Here is an 18,660-nt window from a genome sequence, read left to right as displayed (position 1 = left end):
ATGAACAAACATTGATTTCTCCTCATTGCAATGTGCAATTCTGAAATTTTTTGCTTTATCCTGCTCCTCTTAGCATGATACAGAAGATTAAAAGAGAGTGAGATGCCAGCTCTTTTCATTCAGTCAGTAGCTTCAAACATTTCTGGCCTTTTTTCAATGGCAAAAATCAATGAATAATGTGAATGCACAAACAGTAATTTCTCCGCATTGCAAGGTGCAATTTTGAAATTTTTTGCTTTATCCTGCTCCTCTTAGCATGATAAAGAAGATTCAAAGAGAGTGAGATGCCAGCTCCTTTCATTCAGTCAGTAGCTTCAAACATTTCTGGACGTTTTTCAATGGCAAAAATCAATGAATAATGTGAATGCACTAACAGTAATTTCTCCGCATTGCAAGGTGCAATTCTGAAATTTTTTGCTTTTTTGTGCTCCTCTTAGCATGATAAAGAAGATTCAAAGAGAGTGAGATGCCAGCTCCTTTCATTCAGTCAGTAGCTTCAAACATTTCTGGTATATGAATAACATGATGGTTTTCAATGGCAAAAATCAATGAATAATGTGATTGCACAAACAGTAATTTCTCCGCATTGCAAGGTGCAATTCTGAAATTTTTTGCTTTTTCCTGCTCCTCATAGCATGATAAAGAAGATTCAAAGAGAGTGAGATGCCAGCTCCATTCATTCAGTCAGTAGCTTCAAACATTTCTGGTATATGAATAACATGATGTTTTTCAATGGCAAAAATCAATGAATAATGTGAATGCACAAACAGTGATTTCTCCACATAGCAAGGTGCAATTCTTAAATTTTTTGCTTTTTCCTGCTCCTCTTAGCATGATAAAGAAGATTCAAAGAGAGTGAGATGCCAGCTCCTTTCATTCTGTCAGTAGCTTCAAACATTTCTGGTATATGAATAACATGATGTTTTTCAATGGCAAAAATCAATGAATAATGTGAATGCACAAACAGTAATTTCTCCGCATTGCAAGGTGCAATTCTGAAATTTTTTGCTTTTTGCTGCTCCTATTAGCATGATAAAGAAGATTCAAAGAGAGTGAGATGCCAGCTCCTTTCATTCAGTCAGTAGCTTCAAACATTTCTGGCCTTTTTTCAATGGCAAAAATCAATGAATAATGTGAATGCACAAACAGTAATTTCTCCGCATTGCAAGGTGCAATTCTGAAATTTTTTACTTTTTCCTGCTCCTCTTAGCATGATAAAGAAGATTCAAAGAGAGTGAGATGCCAGCTCCTTTCATTCAGTCAGTAGCTTCAAACATTTCTGGTATATGAATAACATGATGGTTTTCAATGGCAAAAATCAATGAATAATGTGAATGCACAAACAGTAATTTCTCCGCATTGCAAGGTGCAATTCTGAAATTTTTTGCTTTTTCCTGCTCCTCTTAGCATGATAAAGAAGATTCAAAGAGAGTGAGATGCCAGCTCCTTTCATTCAGTCAGTAGCTTCAAACATTTCTGGTATATGAATAACATGATGTTTTTCAATGGCAAAAATCAATGAATAATGTGAATGCACAAACAGTAATTTCTCCCCATTGCAAGGTGCAATTCTGAAATTTTTTGCTTTTTCCTGCTCCTCTTAGCATGATAAAGAAAATTCAAAGAGAGTGAGATGCCAGCTCCTTTCATTCAGTCAGTAGCTTCAAACATTTCTGGTATATGAATAACATGATGTTTTTCAATGGCAAAAATCAATGAATAATGTGAGTGCACAAACAGTAATTTCTCCGCATTGCAAGGTGCAATTCTGAAATTTTTTGCTTTTTCCTGCTCCTCTTAGCATGATAAAGAAGATTCAAATAGAGTGAGATGCCAGCTCCTTTCATTCAGTCAGTAGCTTCAAACATTTCTGGTATATGAATAACATGATGTTTTTCAATGGCAAAAATCAATGAATAATGTGAATGCACAAACAGTGATTTCTCCAGATTGCAAGGTGCAATTCTGAAATTTTTTGCTTTTTCCTGCTCCTCTTAGCATGATAAAGAAGATTCAAAGAGAGTGAGATGCCAGCTCCTTTCATTCAGTCAGTAGCTTCAAACATTTCTGGTATATGAATAACATGATGTTTTTCAATGGCAAAAATCAAAGAATAATGTGAATGCACAAACAGTAATTTCTCCGCATTGCAAGGTGCAATTCTGAAATTTTTTGCGTTTTGCTGCTCCTATTAGCATGATAAAGAAGATTCAAAGAGAGTGAGATGCCAGCTCCTTTCATTCAGTCAGTAGCTTCAAACATTTCTGGCCTTTTTTCAATGGCAAAAATCAATGAATAATGTGAATGTACAAACAGTAATTTCTCCGCATTGCAATGTGCAATTCTGAAATTTTTTGCTTTTTCCTGCTCCTCTTAGCATGATAAAGAAGATTCAAAGAGAGTGAGATGCCAGCTCCTTTCATTCAGTCAGTAGCTTCAAACATTTCTGGTATATGAATAACATGATCGTTTTCTATGGCAAAAATCAATGAATAATGTGAATGCACAAACAGTAATTTCTCCGCATTGCAAGGTGCAATTCTGAAATTTTTTGCTTTTTCCTGCTCCTCTTAGCATGATAAAGAAGATTCAAAGAGAGTGAGATGCCAGCTCCTTTCATTCAGTCAGTAGCTTCAACCATTTCTGGTATATGAATAACATGATGTTTTTCAATGGCAAAAATCAATGAATAATGTGAATGCACAAACAGTAATTTCTCCGCATTGCAAGGTGCAATTCTGAAATTTTTTGCTTTTTTCTGCTCCTATTAGCATGATAAAGAAGATTCAAAGAGAGTGAGATTCCAGCTCCTTTCATTCAGTCAGTAGCTTCAAACATTTCTGGCCTTTTTTCAATGGCAAAGATCAATGAATAATGTGAATGCACAAACAGTAATTTCTCCGCATTGCAAGGTGCAATTCTGAAATTTTTTGCTTTTTCCTGCTCCTCTTAGCATGATAAAGAAGATTCAAAGAGAGTGAGATGCCAGCTCCTTTCATTCAGTCAGTAGCTTCAAACATTTCTGGTATATGAATAACATGATGTTTTTCAATGGCAAAAATCAATGAATAATGTGAATGCACAAACAGTAATTTCTCCGCATTGCAAGGTGCAATTCTGAAATTTTTTGCTTTTTGCTGCTCCTATTAGCATGATAAAGAAGATTCAAAGAGAGTGAGATTCCAGCTCCTTTCATTCAGTCAGTAGCTTCAAACATTTCTGGCCTTTTTTCAATGGCAAAGATCAATGAATAATGTGAATGCACAAACAGTAATTTCTCCGCATTGCAAGGTGCAATTCTGAAATTTTTTGCTTTTTCCTGCTCCTCTTAGCATGATAAAGAAGATTCAAAGAGAGTGAGATGCCAGCTCCTTTCATTCAGTCAGTAGCTTCAAACATTTCTGGTATATGACTAACATGATGGTTTTCAATGGCAAAAATCAATGAATAATATGAATGCACAAACAGGAATTTCTCCGCATTGCAAGGTGCAATTCTGAAATTTTTTGCTTTTTCCTGCTCCTCTTAGCATGATAAAGAAGATTCAAAGAGAGTGAGATGCCAGCTCCATTCATTCAGTCAGTAGCTTCAAACATTTCTGGTATATGAATAACATGATGTTTTTCAATGGCAAAAATCAATGAATAATGTGAATGCACAAACAGTGATTTCTCCACATAGCAAGGTGCAATTCTTAAATTTTTTGCTTTTTCCTGCTCCTCTTAGCATGATAAAGAAGATTCAAAGAGAGTGAGATGCCAGCTCCATTCATTCTGTCAGTAGCTTCAAACATTTCTGGTATATGAATAACATGATGTTTTTCAATGGCAAAAATCAATGAATAATGTGAATGCACAAACAGTAATTTCTCCACATTGCAAGGTGCAATTCTGAAATTTTTTGCTTTTTGCTGCTCCTATTAGCATGATAAAGAAGATTCAAAGAGAGTGAGATGCCAGCTCCTTTCATTCAGTCAGTAGCTTCAAACATTTCTGGCCTTTTTTCAATGGCAAAAATCAATGAATAATGTGAATGCACAAACAGTAGTTTCTCCGCATTGCAAGGTGCAATTCTGAAATTTTTAACTTTTTCCTGCTCCTCTTAGCATGATAAAGAAGATTCAAAGAGAGTGAGATGCCAGCTCCTTTCATTCAGTCAGTAGCTTCAAACATTTCTGGTATATGAATAACATGATGGTTTTCAATGGCAAAAATCAATGAATAATGTGAATACACAAACAGTAATTTCTCCGCATTGCAAGGTGCAATTCTGAAATTTTTTGCTTTTTCCTGCTCCTCTTAGCATGATAAAGAAGATTCAAAGAGAGTGAGATGCCAGCTCCTTTCATTCAGTCAGTAGCTTCAAACATTTCTGGTATATGAATAACATGATGTTTTTCAATGGCAAAAATCAATGAATAATGTGAATGCACAAACAGTAATTTCTCCGCATTGCAAGGTGCAATTCTGAAATTTTTTGCTTTTTCCTGCTCCTCTTAGCATGATAAAGAAAATTCAAAGAGAATGAGATGCCAGCTCCTTTCATTCAGTCAGTAGCTTCAAACATTTCTGGTATATGAATAACATGATGTTTTTCAATGGCAAAAATCAATGAATAATGTGAGTGCACAAACAGTAATTTCTCCGCATTGCAAGGTGCAATTCTGAAATTTTTTGCTTTTTCCTGCTCCTCTTAGCATGATAAAGAAGATTCAAAGAGAGTGAGATGCCAGCTCCTTTCATTCAGTCAGTAGCTTCAAACATTTCTGGTATATGAATAACATGATGTTTTTCAATGGCAAAAATCTATGAATAATGTGAATGCACAAACAGTGATTTCTCCACATTGCAAGGTGCAATTCTTAAATTTTTTGCTTTTTCCTGCTCCTCTTAGCATGATAAAGAAGATTCAAAGAGAGTGAGATGCCAGCTCCTTTCATTCAGTCAGTAGCTTCAAACATTTCTGGTATATGAATAACATGATGTTTTTCAATGGCAAAAATCAAAGAATAATGTGAATGCACAAACAGTAATTTCTCCGCATTGCAAGGTGCAATTCTGAAATTTTTTGCTTTTTGCTGCTCCTATTAGCATGATAAAGAAGATTCAAAGAGAGTGAGATGCCAGCTCCTTTCATTCAGTCAGTAGCTTCAAACATTTCTGGCCTTTTTTCAATGGCAAAAATCAATGAATAATGTGAATGTACAAACAGTAATTTCTCCGCATTGCAATGTGCAATTCTGAAATTTTTTGCTTTTTCCTGCTCCTCTTAGCATGATAAAGAAGATTCAAAGAGAGTGAGATGCCAGCTCCTTTCATTCAGTCAGTAGCTTCAAACATTTCTGGTATATGAATAACATGATGGTTTTCAATGGCAAAAATCAATGAATAATGTGAATGCACAAACAGTAATTTCTCCGCATTGCAAGGTGCAATTCTGAAATTTTTTGCTTTTTCCTGCTCCTCTTAGCATGATAAAGAAGATTCAAAGAGAGTGAGATGCCAGCTCCTTTCATTCAGTCAGTAGCTTCAAACATTTCTGGTATATGAATAACATGATGTTTTTCAATGGCAAAAATCAATGAATAATGTGAATGCACAAACAGTAATTTCTCCGCATTGCAATGTGCAATTCTGAAATTTTTTGCTTTTTCCTGCTCCTCTTAGCATGATAAAGAAGATTCAAAGAGAGTGAGATGCCAGCTCCTTTCATTCAGTCAGTAGCTTCAAACATTTCTGGTATATGAATAACATGATGGTTTTCTATGGCAAAAATCAATGAATAATGTGAATGCACAAACAGTAATTTCTCCGCATTGCAAGGTGCAATTCTGAAATTTTTTGCTTTTTCCTGCTCCTCTTAGCATGATAAAGAAGATTCAAAGAGAGTGAGATGCCAGCTCCTTTCATTCAGTCAGTAGCTTCAACCATTTCTGGTATATGAATAACATGATGTTTTTCAATGGCAAAAATCAATGAATAATGTGAATGCACAAACAGTAATTTCGCCGCATTGCAAGGTGCAATTCTGAAATTTTTTGCTTTTTTCTGCTCCTATTAGCATGATAAAGAAGATTCAAAGAGAGTGAGATTCCAGCTCCTTTCATTCAGTCAGTAGCTTCAAACATTTCTGGCCTTTTTTCAATGGCAAAGATCAATGAATAATGTGAATGCACAAACAGTAATTTCTCCGCATTGCAAGGTGCAATTCTGAAATTTTTTGCTTTTTCCTGCTCCTCTTAGCATGATAAAGAAGATTCAAAGAGAGTGAGATGCCAGCTCCTTTCATTCAGTCAGTAGCTTCAAACATTTCTGGTATATGAATAACATGATGTTTTTCAATGGCAAAAATCAATGAATAATGTGAATGCACAAACAGTAATTTCTCCGCATTGCAATGTGCAATTCTGAAATTTTTTGCTTTTTCCTGCTCCTCTTAGCATGATAAAGAAGATTCAAAGAGAGTGAGATGCCAGCTCCTTTCATTCAGTCAGTAGCTTCAAACATTTCTGGTATATGAATAACATGATGGTTTTCTATGGCAAAAATCAATGAATAATGTGAATGCACAAACAGTAATTTCTCCGCATTGCAAGGTGCAATTCTGAAATTTTTTGCTTTTTCCTGCTCCTCTTAGCATGATAAAGAAGATTCAAAGAGAGTGAGATGCCAGCTCCTTTCATTCAGTCAGTAGCTTCAACCATTTCTGGTATATGAATAACATGATGTTTTTCAATGGCAAAAATCAATGAATAATGTGAATGCACAAACAGTAATTTCGCCGCATTGCAAGGTGCAATTCTGAAATTTTTTGCTTTTTTCTGCTCCTATTAGCATGATAAAGAAGATTCAAAGAGAGTGAGAGTCCAGCTCCTTTCATTCAGTCAGTAGCTTCAAACATTTCTGGCCTTTTTTCAATGGCAAAGATCAATGAATAATGTGAATGCACAAACAGTAATTTCTCCGCATTGCAAGGTGCAATTCTGAAATTTTTTGCTTTTTCCTGCTCCTCTTAGCATGATAAAGAAGATTCAAAGATAGTGAGATGCCAGCTCCTTTCATTCAGTCAGTAGCTTCAAACATTTCTGGTATATGAATAACATGATGTTTTTCAATGGCAAAAATCAATGAATAATGTGAATGCACAAACAGTAATTTCTCCGCATTGCAAGGTGCAATTCTGAAATTTTTTGCTTTTTGCTGCTCCTATTAGCATGATAAAGAAGATTCAAAGAGAGTGAGATTCCAGCTCCTTTCATTCAGTCAGTAGCTTCAAACATTTCTGGCCTTTTTTCAATGGCAAAGATCAATGAATAATGTGAATGCACAAACAGTAATTTCTCCGCATTGCAAGGTGCAATTCTGAAATTTTTTGCTTTTTCCTGCTCCTCTTAGCATGATAAAGAAGATTCAAAGAGAGTGAGATGCCAGCTCCTTTCATTCAGTCAGTAGCTTCAAACATTTCTGGTATATGACTAACATGATGGTTTTCAATGGCAAAAATCAATGAATAATATGAATGCACAAACAGGAATTTCTCCGCATTGCAAGGTGCAATTCTGAAATTTTTTGCTTTTTCCTGCTCCTCTTAGCATGATAAAGAAGATTCAAAGAGAGTGAGATGCCAGCTCCATTCATTCAGTCAGTAGCTTCAAACATTTCTGGTATATGAATAACATGATGTTTTTCAATGGCAAAAATCAATGAATAATGTGAATGCACAAACAGTGATTTCTCCACATAGCAAGGTGCAATTCTTAAATTTTTTGCTTTTTCCTGCTCCTCTTAGCATGATAAAGAAGATTAAAGAGAGTGAGATGCCAGCTCCTTTCATTCTGTCAGTAGCTTCAAACATTTCTGGTATATGAATAACATGATGTTTTTCAATGGCAAAAATCAATGAATAATGTGAATGCACAAACAGTAATTTCTCCACATTGCAAGGTGCAATTCTGAAATTTTTTGCTTTTTGCTGCTCCTATTAGCATGATAAAGAAGATTCAAAGAGAGTGAGATGCCAGCTCCTTTCATTCAGTCAGTAGCTTCAAACATTTCTGGCCTTTTTTCAATGGCAAAAATCAATGAATAATGTGAATGCACAAACAGTAGTTTCTCCGCATTGCAAGGTGCAATTCTGAAATTTTTAACTTTTTCCTGCTCCTCTTAGCATGATAAAGAAGATTCAAAGAGAGTGAGATGCCAGCTCCTTTCATTCAGTCAGTAGCTTCAAACATTTCTGGTATATGAATAACATGATGGTTTTCAATGGCAAAAATCAATGAATAATGTGAATGCACAAACAGTAATTTCTCCGCATTGCAAGGTGCAATTCTGAAATTTTTTGCTTTTTCCTGCTCCTCTTAGCATGATAAAGAAGATTCAAAGAGAGTGAGATGCCAGCTCCTTTCATTCAGTCAGTAGCTTCAAACATTTCTGGTATATGAATAACATGATGTTTTTCAATGGCAAAAATCAATGAATAATGTGAATGCACAAACAGTAATTTCTCCGCAATGCAAGGTGCAATTCTGAAATTTTTTGCTTTTTCCTGCTCCTCTTAGCATGATAAAGAAAATTCAAAGAGAATGAGATGCCAGCTCCTTTCATTCAGTCAGTAGCTTCAAACATTTCTGGTATATGAATAACATGATGTTTTTCAATGGCAAAAATCAATGAATAATGTGAGTGCACAAACAGTAATTTCTCCGCATTGCAAGGTGCAATTCTGAAATTTTTTGCTTTTTCCTGCTCCTCTTAGCATGATAAAGAAGATTCAAAGAGAGTGAGATGCCAGCTCCTTTCATTCAGTCAGTAGCTTCAAACATTTCTGGTATATGAATAACATGATGTTTTTCAATGGCAAAAATCTATGAATAATGTGAATGCACAAACAGTGATTTCTCCACATTGCAAGGTGCAATTCTTAAATTTTTTGCTTTTTCCTGCTCCTCTTAGCATGATAAAGAAGATTCAAAGAGAGTGAGATGCCAGCTCCTTTCATTCAGTCAGTAGCTTCAAACATTTCTGGTATATGAATAACATGATGTTTTTCCATGGCAAAAATCAAAGAATAATGTGAATGCACAAACAGTAATTTCTCCGCATTGCAAGGTGCAATTCTGAAATTTTTTGCTTTTTGCTGCTCCTATTAGCATGATAAAGAAGATTCAAAGAGTGTGAGATGCCAGCTCCTTTCATTCAGTCAGTAGCTTCAAACATTTCTGGCCTTTTTTCAATGGCAAAAATCAATGAATAATGTGAATGTACAAACAGTAATTTCTCCGCATTGCAATGTGCAATTCTGAAATTTTTTGCTTTTTCCTGCTCCTCTTAGCATGATAAAGAAGATTCAAAGAGAGTGAGATGCCAGCTCCTTTCATTCAGTCAGTAGCTTCAAACATTTCTGGTATATGAATAACATGATGGTTTTCAATGGCAAAAATCAATGAATAATGTGAATGCACAAACAGTAATTTCTCCGCATTGCAAGGTGCAATTCTGAAATTTTTTGCTTTTTCCTGCTCCTCTTAGCATGATAAAGAAGATTCAAAGAGAGTGAGATGCCAGCTCCTTTCATTCAGTCAGTAGCTTCAAACATTTCTGGTATATGAATAACATGATGTTTTTCAATGGCAAAAATCAATGAATAATGTGAATGCACAAACAGTAATTTCTCCGCATTGCAAGGTGCAATTCTGAAATTTTTTGCTTTTTGCTGCTCCTATTAGCATGATAAAGAAGATTCAAAGAGAGTGAGATTCCAGCTCCTTTCATTCAGTCAGTAGCTTCAAACATTTCTGGCCTTTTTTCAATGGCAAAGATCAATGAATAATGTGAATGCACAAACAGTAATTTCTCCGCATTGCAAGTTGCAATTCTGAAATTTTTTGCTTTTTCCTGCTCCTCTTAGCATGATAAAGAAGATTCAAAGAGAGTGAGATGCCAGCTCCTTTCATTCAGTCAGTAGCTTCAAACATTTCTGGTATATGAATAACATGATGTTTTTCAATGGCAAAAATCAATGAATAATGTGAATGCACAAACAGTAATTTCTCCGCATTGCAAGGTGCAATTCTGAAATTTTTTGCTTTTTCCTGCTCCTCTTAGCATGATAAAGAAAATTCAAAGAGAATGAGATGCCAGCTCTTTCATTCAGTCAGTAGCTTCAAACATTTCTGGTATATGAATAACATGATGTTTTTCAATGGCAAAAATCAATGAATAATGTGAGTGCACAAACAGTAATTTCTCCGCATTGCAAGGTGCAATTCTGAAATTTTTTGCTTTTTCCTGCTCCTCTTAGCATGATAAAGAAGATTCAAAGAGAGTGAGATGCCAGCTCCTTTCATTCAGTCAGTAGCTTCAAACATTTCTGGTATATGAATAACATGATGTTTTTCAATGGCAAAAATCTATGAATAATGTGAATGCACAAACAGTGATTTCTCCACATTGCAAGGTGCAATTCTTAAATTTTTTGCTTTTTCCTGCTCCTCTTAGCATGATAAAGAAGATTCAAAGAGAGTGAGATGCCAGCTCCTTTCATTCAGTCAGTAGCTTCAAACATTTCTGGTATATGAATAACATGATGTTTTTCAATGGCAAAAATCAAAGAATAATGTGAATGCACAAACAGTAATTTCTCCGCATTGCAAGGTGCAATTCTGAAATTTTTTGCTTTTTGCTGCTCCTATTAGCATGATAAAGAAGATTCAAAGAGAGTGAGATGCCAGCTCCTTTCATTCAGTCAGTAGCTTCAAACATTTCTGGCCTTTTTTCAATGGCAAAAATCAATGAATAATGTGAATGTACAAACAGTAATTTCTCCGCATTGCAATGTGCAATTCTGAAATTTTTTGCTTTTTCCTGCTCCTCTTAGCATGATAAAGAAGATTCAAAGATAGTGAGATGCCAGCTCCTTTCATTCAGTCAGTAGCTTCAAACATTTCTGGTATATGAATAACATGATGTTTTTCAATGGCAAAAATCAATGAATAATGTGAATGCACAAACAGTAATTTCTCCGCATTGCAAGGTGCAATTCTGAAATTTTTTGCTTTTTGCTGCTCCTATTAGCATGATAAAGAAGATTCAAAGAGAGTGAGATTCCAGCTCCTTTCATTCAGTCAGTAGCTTCAAACATTTCTGGCCTTTTTTCAATGGCAAAGATCAATGAATAATGTGAATGCACAAACAGTAATTTCTCCGCATTGCAAGTTGCAATTCTGAAATTTTTTGCTTTTTCCTGCTCCTCTTAGCATGATAAAGAAGATTCAAAGAGAGTGAGATGCCAGCTCCTTTCATTCAGTCAGTAGCTTCAAACATTTCTGGTATATGACTAACATGATGGTTTTCAATGGCAAAAATCAATGAATAATATGAATGCACAAACAGGAATTTCTCCACATTGCAAGGTGCAATTCTGAAGTTTTTTGCTTTTTCCTGCTCCTCTTAGCATGATAAAGAAGATTCAAAGAGAGTGAGATGCCAGCTCCTTTCATTCAGTCAGTAGCTTCAAACATTTCTGGTATATGAATAACATGATGTTTTTCAATGGCAAAAATCAATGAATAATGTGAGTGCACAAACAGTAATTTCTCCGCATTGCAAGGTGCAATTCTGAAATTTTTTGCTTTTTCCTGCTCCTCTTAGCATGATAAAGAAGATTCAAAGAGAGTGAGATGCCAGCTCCTTTCATTCAGTCAGTAGCTTCAAACATTTCTGGTATATGAATAACATGATGGTTTTCGATGGCAAAAATCAATGAATAATTTGAATGCACAAACAGTAATTTCTCCGCATTGCAAGGTGCAATTCTGAAATTTTATGCTTTTTCCTGCTCCTCTTAGCATGATAAAGAAGATTCAAAGAGAGTGAGATGTCAGCTCCTTTCCTTCAGTCAGTAGCTTCAAACATTTCTGGACGTTTTTCAATGGCAAAAATCAATGAATAATGTGAATGCACTAACAGTAATTTCTCCGCATTGCAAGGTGCAATTCTGAAATTTTTTGCTTTTTCCTGCTCCTCTTAGCATGATCAAGAAGATTCAAAGAGAGTGAGATGCCAGCTCCTTTCATTCAGTCAGTAGCTTCAAACATTTCTGGTATATGAATAACATGATGGTTTTCAATGGCAAAAATCAATGAATAATGTGAATGCACAAACAGTAATTTCTCCGCATTGCAAGGTGCAATTCTGAAATTTTTTGCTTTTTCCTGCTCCTCTTAGCATGATAAAGAAGATTCAAAGAGAGTGAGATGCCAGCTCCTTCATTCAGTCAGTAGCTTCAAACATTTCTGGTATATGAATAACATGATGTTTTTCAATGGCAAAAATCAATGAATAATGTGAATGCACAAACAGTGATTTCTCCACATTGCAAGGTGCAATTCTTAAATTTTTTGCTTTTTCCTGCTCCTCTTAGCATGATAAAGAAGATTCAAAGAGAGTGAGATGCCAGCTCCTTTCATTCAGTCAGTAGCTTCAAACATTTCTGGTATATGAATAACATGATGTTTTTCAATGGCAAAAATCAATGAATAATGTGAGTGCACAAACAGTAATTTCTCCGCATTGCAAGGTGCAATTCTGAAATTTTTTGCTTTTTGCTGCTCCTATTAGCATGATAAAGAAGATTCAAAGAGAGTGAGATGCCAGCTCCTTTCATTCAGTCAGTAGCTTCAAACATTTCTGGCCTTTTTTCAATGGCAAAAATCAATGAATAATGTGAATGTACAAACAGTAATTTCTCCGCATTGCAATGTGCAATTCTGAAATTTTTTGCTTTTTCCTGCTCCTCTTAGCATGATAAAGAAGATTCAAAGAGAGTGAGATGCCAGTTCCTTTCATTCAGTCAGTAGCTTCAAACATTTCTGGTATATGAATAACATGATGGTTTTCAATGGCAAAAATCAATGAATAATGTGAATGCTCAAACAGTAATTTCTCCGCATTGCAAGGTGCAATTCTGAAATTTTTTGCTTTTTCCTGCTCCTCTTAGCATGATAAAGAAGATTCAAAGAGAGTGAGATGTCAGCTCCTTTCATTCAGTCAGTAGCTTCAAACATTTCTGGTATATGAATAACATGATGTTTTTCAATGGCAAAAATCAATGAATAATTTGAATGCACAAACAGTAATTTCTCCGCATTGCAAGGTGCAATTCTGAAATTTTATGCTTTTTCCTGCTCCTCTTAGCATGATAAAGAAGATTCAAAGAGAGTGAGATGTCAGCTCCTTTCCTTCAGTCAGTAGCTTCAAACATTTCTGGACGTTTTTCAATGGCAAAAATCAATGAATAATGTGAATGCACTAACAGTAATTTCTCCGCATTGCAAGGTGCAATTCTGAAATTTTTTGCTTTTTCCTGCTCCTCTTAGCATGATCAAGAAGATTCAAAGAGAGTGAGATGCCAGCTCCTTTCATTCAGTCAGTAGCTTCAAACAATTCTGGTATATGAATAACATGATGGTTTTCAATGGCAAAAATCAATGAATAATGTGAATGCACAAACAGTAATTTCTCCGCATTGCAAGGTGCAATTCTGAAATTTTTTGCTTTTTCCTGCTCCTCTTAGCATGATAAAGAAGATTAAAAGAGAGTGAGATGCCAGCTCCTTCATTCAGTCAGTAGCTTCAAACATTTCTGGTATATGAATAACATGATGTTTTTCAATGGCAAAAATCAATGAATAATGTGAATGCACAAACAGTGATTTCTCCACATTGCAAGGTGCAATTCTTAAATTTTTTGCTTTTTCCTGCTCCTCTTAGCATGATAAAGAAGATTCAAAGAGAGTGAGATGCCAGCTCCTTTCATTCAGTCAGTAGCTTCAAACATTTCTGGTATATGAATAACATGATGTTTTTCAATGGCAAAAATCAATGAATAATGTGAGTGCACAAACAGTAATTTCTCCGCATTGCAAGGTGCAATTCTGAAATTTTTTGCTTTTTGCTGCTCCTATTAGCATGATAAAGAAGATTCAAAGAGAGTGAGATGCCAGCTCCTTTCATTCAGTCAGTAGCTTCAAACATTTCTGGCCTTTTTTCAATGGCAAAAATCAATGAATAATGTGAATGTACAAACAGTAATTTCTCCGCATTGCAATGTGCAATTCTGAAATTTTTTGCTTTTTCCTGCTCCTCTTAGCATGATAAAGAAGATTCAAAGAGAGTGAGATGCCAGTTCCTTTCATTCAGTCAGTAGCTTCAAACATTTCTGGTATATGAATAACATGATGGTTTTCAATGGCAAAAATCAATGAATAATGTGAATGCACAAACAGTAATTTCTCCGCATTGCAAGGTGCAATTCTGAAATTTTTTGCTTTTTCCTGCTCCTCTTAGCATGATAAAGAAGATTCAAAGAGAGTGAGATGTCAGCTCCTTTCATTCAGTCAGTAGCTTCAAACATTTCTGGTATATGAATAACATGATGTTTTTCAATGGCAAAAATCAATGAATAATGTGAATGCACAAACAGTAATTTCTCCGCATTGCAAGGTGCAATTCTGAAATTTTTTGCTTTTTGCTGCTCCTATTAGCATGATAAAGAAGATTCAAAGAGAGTGAGATTCCAGCTCCTTTCATTCAGTCAGTAGCTTCAAACATTTCTGGCCTTTTTTCAATGGCAAAGATCAATGAATAATGTGAATGCACAAACAGTAATTTCTCCGCATTGCAAGTTGCAATTCTGAAATTTTTTGCTTTTTCCTGCTCCTCTTAGCATGATAAAGAAGATTCAAAGAGAGTGAGATGCCAGCTCCTTTCATTCAGTCAGTAGCTTCAAACATTTCTGGACGTTTTTCAATGGCAAAAATCAATGAATAATGTGAATGCACTAACAGTAATTTCTCCGCATTGCAAGGTGCAATTCTGAAATTTTTTGCTTTTTCCTGCTCCTCTTAGCATGATCAAGAAGATTCAAAGAGAGTGAGATGCCAGCTCCTTTCATTCAGTCAGTAGCTTCAAACATTTCTGGTATATGAATAACATGATGGTTTTCAATGGCAAAAATCAATGAATAATGTGAATGCACAAACAGTAATTTCTCCGCATTGCAAGGTGCAATTCTGAAATTTTTTGCTTTTTCCTGCTCCTCTTAGCATGATAAAGAAGATTCAAAGAGAGTGAGATGCCAGCTCCTTTCATTCAGTCAGTAGCTTCAAACATTTCTGGTATATGAATAACATGATGTTTTTCAATGGCAAAAATCAATGAATAATGTGAATGCACAAACAGTGATTTCTCCACATTGCAAGGTGCAATTCTTAAATTTTTTGCTTTTTCCTGCTCCTCTTAGCATGATAAAGAATATTCAAAGAGAGTGAGATGCCAGCTCCTTTCATTCAGTCAGTAGCTTCAAACATTTCTGGTATATGAATAACATGATGTTTTTCAATGGCAAAAATCAATGAATAATGTGAGTGCACAAACAGTAATTTCTCCGCATTGCAAGGTGCAATTCTGAAATTTTTTGCTTTTTCCTGCTCCTCTTAGCATGATAAAGAAGATTCAAAGAGAGTGAGATGCCAGCTCCTTTCATTCAGTCAGTAGCTTCAAACATTTCTGGTATATGAATAACATGATGGTTTTCGATGGCAAAAATCAATGAATAATTTGAATGCACAAACAGTAATTTCTCCGCATTGCAAGGTGCAATTCTGAAATTTTATGCTTTTTCCTGCTCCTCTTAGCATGATAAAGAAGATTCAAAGAGAGTGAGATGCCAGCTCCTTTCATTCAGTCAGTAGCTTCAAACATTTCTGGACGTTTTTCAATGGCAAAAATCAATGAATAATGTGAATGCACTAACAGTAATTTCTCCGCATTGCAAGGTGCAATTCTGAAATTTTTTGCTTTTTCCTGCTCCTCTTAGCATGATAAAGAAGATTCAAAGAGAGTGAGATGCCAGCTCCTTTCATTCAGTCAGTAGCTTCAAACATTTCTGGTATATGAATAACATGATGGTTTTCAATGACAAAAATCAATGAATAATGTGAATGCACAAACAGTAATTTCTCCGCATTGCAAGGTGCAATTCTGAAATTTTTTGCTTTTTCCTGCTCCTCTTAGCATGATAAAGAAGATTCAAAGAGAGTGAGATGCCAGCTCCTTTCATTCAGTCAGTAGCTTCAAACATTTCTGGTATATGAATAACATGATGTTTTTCAATGGCAAAAATCAATGAATAATGTGAATGCACAAACAGTGATTTCTCCACATTGCAAGGTGCAATTCTTAAATTTTTTGCTTTTTACTGCTCCTCTTAGCATGATAAAGAAGATTCAAAGAGAGTGAGATGCCAGATCCTTTCATTCAGTCAGTAGCTTCAAACATTTCTGGTATATGAATAACATGATGTTTTTCAATGGCAAAAATCAATGAATAATGTGAATGCACAAACAGTAATTTCTCCGCATTGCAAGGTGCAATTCTGAAATTTTTTTTCTTTTTGCTGCTCCTATTAGCATGATAAAGAAGATTCAAAGAGAGTGAGATGCCAGCTCCTTTCATTCAGTCAGTAGCTTCAAACATTTCTGGCCTTTTTTCAATGGCACAAATCAATGAATAATGTGAATGTACAAACAGTAATTTCACCGCATTGCAAGGTGCAATTCTGAAATTTTTTGCTTTTTCCTGCTCCTCTTAGCATGATAAAGAAGATTCAAAGAGAGTGAGATGCCACCTCCTTTCATTCAGTCAGTAGCTTCAAACATTTCTGGTATATGAATAACATGATGGTTTTCAATGGCAAAAATCAATGAATAATGTGAATGCACAAAAAGTAATTTCTCCGCATTGCAAGGTGCAATTCTGAAATTTTTTGCTTTTTCCTGCTCCTCTTAGCATGATAAAGAAGATTCAAAGAGAGTGAGATGCCAGCTCCTTTCATTCAGTCAGTAGCTTCAAACATTTCTGGTATATGACTAACATGATGGTTTTCAATGGCAAAAATCAATGAATAATATGAATGCACAAACAGGAATTTCTCCGCATTGCAAGGTGCAATTCTGAAATTTTTTGCTTTTTCCTGCTCCTCTTAGCATGATAAAGAAGATTCAAAGAGAGTGAGATGCCAGCTCCTTTCATTCAGTCAGTAGCTTCAAACATTTCTGGTATATGAATAACATGATGTTTTTCAATGGCAAAAATCAATGAATAATGTGAGTGCACAAACAGTAATTTCTCCGCATTGCAAGGTGCAATTCTGAAATTTTTTGCTTTTTCCTGCTCCTCTTAGCATGATAAAGAAGATTCAAAGAGAGTGAGATGCCAGCTCCTTTCATTCAGTCAGTAGCTTCAAACATTTCTGGTATATGACTAACATGATGGTTTTCAATGGCAAAAATCAATGAATAATATGAATGCACAAACAGGAATTTCTCCGCATTGCAAGGTGCAATTCTGAAATTTTTTGCTTTTTCCTGCTCCTCTTAGCATGATAAAGAAGAATCAAAGAGAGTGAGATGCCAGCTCCTTTCATTCAGTCAGTAGCTTCAAACATTTCTGGCCTTTTTTCAATGGCAAAGATCAATGAATAATGTGAATGCACAAACAGTAATTTCTCCGCATTGCAAGTTGCAATTCTGAAATTTTTTGCTTTTTCCTGCTCCTCTTAGCATGATAAAGAAGATTCAAAGAGAGTGAGATGCCAGCTCCTTTCATTCAGTCAGTAGCTTCAAACATTTCTGGTATATGACTAACATGATGGTTTTCAATGGCAAAAATCAATGAATAATATGAATGCACAAACAGGAATTTCTCCGCATTGCAAGGTGCAATTCTGAAATTTTTTGCTTTTTCCTGCTCCTCTTAGCATGATAAAGAAGATTCAAAGAGAGTGAGATGCCAGCTCCTTTCATTCAGTCAGTAGCTTCAAACATTTCTGGTATATGAATAACATGATGTTTTTCAATGGCAAAAATCAATGAATAATGTGAGTGCACAAACAGTAATTTCTCCGCATTGCAAGGTGCAATTCTGAAATTTTTTGCTTTTTCCTGCTCCTCTTAGCATGATAAAGAAGATTCAAAGAGAGTGAGATGCCAGCTCCTTTCATTCAGTCAGTAGCTTCAAACATTTCTGGTATATGAATAACATGATGTTTTTCAATGGCAAAAATCAATGAATAATGTGAATGCACAAACAGTAATTTCTCCGCATTGCAAGGTGCAATTCTGAAATTTTTTGCTTTTTCCTGCTCCTCTTAGCATGATAAAGAAAATTCAAAGAGAATGAGATGCCAGCTCCTTTCATTCAGTCAGTAGCTTCAAACATTTCTGGTATATGAATAACATGATGTTTTTCAATGGCAAAAATCAATGAATAATGTGAGTGCACAAACAGTAATTTCTCCGCATTGCAAGGTGCAATTCTGAAATTTTTTGCTTTTTCCTGCTCCTCTTAGCATGATAAAGAAGATTCAAAGAGAGTGAGATGCCAGCTCCTTTCATTCAGTCAGTAGCTTCAAACATTTCTGGTATATGAATAACATGATGTTTTTCAATGGCAAAAATCAAAGAATAATGTGAATGCACAAACAGTAATTTCTCCGCATTGCAAGGTGCAATTCTGAAATTTTTTGCTTTTTGCTGCTCCTATTAGCATGATAAAGAAGATTCAAAGAGAGTGAGATGCCAGCTCCTTTCATTCAGTCA

This window comes from Phyllobates terribilis, unplaced genomic scaffold (assembly GCF_046119375.1).
Source record: "Phyllobates terribilis strain yellow unplaced genomic scaffold, ASM4611937v1 Scaffold_57__1_contigs__length_8443340, whole genome shotgun sequence".
Classification (NCBI taxonomy): domain Eukaryota; kingdom Metazoa; phylum Chordata; class Amphibia; order Anura; family Dendrobatidae; genus Phyllobates; species Phyllobates terribilis.
This window is presented reverse-complemented; position numbering follows the sequence as displayed.